Raw genomic sequence first — 4,997 nt, 5'->3', positions numbered from 1 at the left:
AATGCTCTATAAGTATAGTGATTTGTGGGTTTTAGTTTGGGAGTAATTATATGTGGGAGTTTGTTTGATTTATATACAACTTGAGCTCAAATTTACTTCATAGTTTGCATGTGTAGGTGTTGTTTACTTAGTGCCTTGCTGTCCCCGTCCTAACCACCGTCGATTGCCCGCACCATCCTGTCACCAGCACCACCTTTGGTGAGCCTCTTATTCTTATCATTTTTATAAAAAAAGTTAATGTTTGTGTGATTTAGATAGTTATTTGTATAACTTTCTTACCTGTATGGTTGTTTGTTACACATAGTGGCATGATTTTGATATCCGTCCCCATCGGCCCTCGTCTGGTTTATGTTTCCAATGTGGTGTATACTCTCTTTTGTAACTATTTGTTGCATTTCGTGTTTATGACAATTGAAGATATTTTTATCTAGGAGGTATGTGAACCAGAAACCAACCCTCTTGCCGAGAAGTTAAATTTAGTTGAAAAAGAAAAGAGTATTTGAAAGAATATTGAAAAGAATTGAAGAAGAGAAGAAGATACTGGAGTTGTTTGTTGTCGATGTCGTCGATGATCACAAGATCAAGATGGATGCAATGCGCTTGAGGATTAGAAAGATTAGAAAACATATCGTTAATAAAGAGGCTTGGTATCACTATGTTGTTGCATCAATTGTTACCTTAGTTGCGATCTTGATCGCATTTTTTTTCATATTTAAATGCTTTAGCTAGAGAGTTTTTGTGTTGTTTTATGAGAATAAGTGTGTATGAACTTGTATTAATTTGCTCTTTTCGGTGTTGTGTATGATGACCAATGATAACCGATGGATGTACAATGACCGATGCTCTCCCTAGTCCATTAATGGCGTGCGTACTTTTCTGGTTGCGGTTGAGGAAAATAAGCGGGCGGATGGTTTTATGTGTTGTCCATCTGTTGTCTGTAAGAATGATCACAATTCCTCTAACTCAAGAACCATTCACGTCCACCTGTTTTACATCTGGTTTCATGTCCGGCTATAACTATTGGAGCAAGCACGGAGAAAGAGGGGTCCTAATGGAAGAGAATGAAGAAGAAGAGGATGATGACAGCTATCCTGGCCATAGGTTCCCTGAATACAATGGTACAACAATGAGGGAAAAGCTGAAGAAGAGGCAACAGATGAGCTCGCTGATGATCTTGGTCGGGCCATTGCTGATGCAAAGAGAAACTGCACAAGTGAAAAGGAGAAGCTGAAGTTGTAGCGCATGTTAGAGGATCACAAGAAATTGTTGTACCCAAATTGCGAAGATGACAAGAAAAAGCTGGGTACCACACTGGAATTGCTGCAATGGAAGGCAGAGAATGGTGTATCTAACAAGGGATTTGAAAAGTTATTGGTAATGTTGAACAAGATGCTTCCAAAGGACAATGAATTGCCCTACAGTACGTATGAAGAAAAGAAGGATGTCTGCCCTCTAGGATTAGAGGTGCAGAAGATACATGCATGCCCTAATGACTGCATTATCTATCGCGATGAGTATGAGGATTTGAACACATGCCCGGTATGCGGTGCATTGCGCTATAAGATCAGTGGAAGTGACCCTGGTGATGTTGAGGGCGAGCAACCCAGGAAGAAGATTCCTGTCAATGTGATGTGGTATGGTCCTATAATACCACAGTTGAAACATTTGTTCGAAAAGAAAGAGCATGCTAAGTTGATGCGATGGCACAAAGAAGACTGTAAGAAAGACGGGAAGTTGAGAGTACCCACTGATGGGTCGCAGTGGAGAAAAATCGTGAGAAAGTGTGGGGGGCTATGCAGATGACGCAAGGAACGTATGATTTGGTTTAAGTGCAGATGGCATTAATCATTTTGGGGAGCAGAGCAGCAATCATAGCACCTGGCCTATTGACTCTATGTATCTATAACCTTCCTCCTTGGTCGTGCATGCAGCAGAAGTTCATTATGATGAAAGTGCTCTTCCAAGGCCCCAAGCAACCCGGCAACGACATTGATGTGTACCTAAATCCATTAGTTGAAGAACTTTTACAGTTGTGGGACAAAAAAGGTCTACGTTTGTGGGATGAGCAGAAACAGCAGGAATTTGACCTGCGAGTGTTATTGTTCGTAACCATCAATGATTGGCCTGCTCTTAGTAACCTCTCAGGACAGACAAACCAGGGATACCATGCATGCACGCACTGTTTAGATGACACCCAAAATATATATTTGGATAAATGTAAGAAGAATGTGTACCTGGGACATCGTCGATTTCTTATGATCAATCATCTCTTAAAAAAGAAAGGCAAGCATTTCAAAGGTGAGGAAGATCACCGGACGAAGCCTCGCCACCGTACTGGTGATGATATAATTGATATGTTCAAGGATTTAAAAATAATCTTTGGAAAGGGTCCTGGCGGACAATATGTTCTGAATAACGCTGACGGACTTGCACCCATGTGGAAGAATAAATCTATATTTTGGGACCTACTCAATTTTAAAGAACTAGAGGTCTGCCCTGCAATCGACGTGATGCACGTGATGAAGAATCTTTGCGTGAACCTGCTAGGCTTCTTGGGCGTGTATGGGACGACAAAAGATACACCAGAGGCATGGGAGGACCAACAAAACATGCACGAAAAAGACGGCATGCATCCAAAGCAGTGTTATGGTCCTGCCAGCTACGCTGTTACCAAAGAAGAAAAGGAAATCTTCTTTGAATGCCTACTCAGTATGAAGGTCTCGTTTGTCTTCTCATCGAATGTAAAGGGAATAATAAATATGCCAGAGAAAAAGTTTCAGAACCTAAAGTCCCATGACTGCCACGTGATTATGACACAACTTCTTCTAGTTGCATTGAAGGGGCTTCTACCGGACAACGTTTGATTAGCCATCGTGAAGCTATGTGGATTCCTAAATGCAATCTCTCAGAAGGTAATCGATCCAGAAATCTTACCAAGGTTACAGAATGATTTGTTGCAATGTCTTATCAGTTTTGACTTGGTGTTCCCACCATCCTTCTTCAATATCATGACGCACGTCCTAGTTCACCTAGTCGTAGAGATTGCCATTTGGTTCCTGTATTTCTACACAATATGTTCCCCTTTGAGAGGTTCATGCGAGTCTTAAAGAAATATGTTCATAAGCATGCTACGCCGGAAGGAAGCATCTCCAAGGGCCATGAAACAGAGGAGGTCATTGAGTTTTGTGTTGACTTTATTCCTGACCTTAAGCCGATTGGTGTTCCCGAATCGCGGCATGAGGGCAGACTTGGTGGAAAAGGCATGGTAGGAAAGGACCAAGTAATATGTATGGACGGGCATTCTTGGGCGCAAGCACACTACATAGTTCTACAAAATTCCGCATTGGTGGCTCCGTATATCGAGGAACACAAGAATATTCTATGCTCCAAACACCTGGAGCAGTCTAACAACTGGAGTACACGTGAACAAACGGCGACTTTGGGTGGTTGGTTGTAGACACATCTCATGCATGACGACAGTGTTGCAGATGAGTTGTACTTGCTGGCCAAGTTGCCATCTTCGACTATATTGACTTTCAAAGGGTACGAGACAAATGGGAATACATTTTACACAATCACCCAAGATAAAAAGAGCACCAACCAAAACAGTGGTGTTCGACTTGATGCAGCAAACACCAATAGGCCAAAGGACACATATTATGGTTACATAGAGGAGATATGGGAACTTGACTATGGACTTGGTTTGAAGGTCCCTTTGTTTCGGTACAAATGGGCCAATCTGACAGGAGGCGGGGTAAAGGAATACCCGCGGTACAGAATGACAACAGTGGATCTCAACAATCTTTGGTACACAGACGGACCATTCGTCCTAGCCAATGATGTGGCGTGGGTTTTCTATGCGAAGGACATGTCTACCAAGCCGAGAAAAAGAAAATATAAGGACGCGAATACATCATATGATGAGCCAAAGCGGCACATAGTTCTTTCAAGGAAAAGGAATATCATGGGAATGGACAAGACAGACAAGTCAGAAGATTATGAAAAGTTTCATGAAATTGTTCCCTTCACAGTCAACATTGCATCCTGTTAAATGATGAAGATTGTCCATGGTTACGGAGCAAAGGGACACATGCGAAGAAAAAGTTTTATACCCCAAGATCTCACTCTAGGATGTGACCGGCTTCAACTTCATCATCGTCACCACTCACGAGATATAACTGGAAAGTCCCACTTCGGACAAACCAGAGGGAATCTTTCTAATAGTTAGGGTACTTATGTGTTTTGACATTTGAAACCCGAAGAAATATTATGTCCAAAAATATATTTCATGCATTATGTAGGACTTAATTTGCTATTTTTTTGAGCTAAATGATGACCCACAAGTATAGGGGATCTATCGTAGTCCTTTCAATAAGTAAGAGTGTCGAACCCAACGAGGAGCAGAAGGAAATGATAAACGGTTTTCAGCAAGGTATTCTCTGCAAGTACTGAGATAATTGGTAACAGATAGTTTTGCGATAAGATAATTTGTAACGAGCAACAAGTAACAAAAGTAAATAAAGTGCAGAAAGGTGGCCCAAACCTTTTTTTAGCAAAGGACAAGCCTAGACAAACTCTTATATAAGGAAAAGCGCTCCCGAGGACACATGGGAATATCGTCAAGCTAGTTTTCATCACGTTCATATGATTCGCGTTCGGTACTTTGATAATTTGACATGTGGGGAGACCGGTGCTTGGGTGTTGTTCTTACTTGAACAAGCATCCCACTTATGATTAACCTCTATTGCAAGCATCCGCAACTACAACAAAAGTATTAAGGTAAACCTAACCATAGCATGAAACATATGGATCCAAATCAGCCCCTTACGAAGCAACGCATAAACTAGGGTTTAAGCTTCTGTCACTCTAGCAACCCATCATCTACTTATTACTTCCCAATGCCTTCCTCTAGTCCCAAATAATGGTGAAGTGTTATGTAGTCGACGTTCACATAACACCACTAGAGGCTAGACAACATACATCTTATCAAAATATCG

General features: G+C 41.5%; 1 pseudogene; it reads left to right on the top strand.

The window, feature by feature from the left end:
* The first annotated feature begins 821 nt into the window (after positions 1-821).
* Positions 822-4,137, top strand: LOC147963099 (uncharacterized; annotated as a pseudogene).
* The last annotated feature ends 860 nt before the right edge of the window (positions 4,138-4,997 follow it).

This window comes from Triticum urartu, chromosome 6A, assembly GCF_056163025.1.
Source record: "Triticum urartu cultivar PI428250 chromosome 6A, HENAU_Tu73, whole genome shotgun sequence".
Lineage (NCBI taxonomy): Eukaryota > Viridiplantae > Streptophyta > Magnoliopsida > Poales > Poaceae > Triticum > Triticum urartu.
This window is presented reverse-complemented; position numbering and strand designations above follow the sequence as displayed.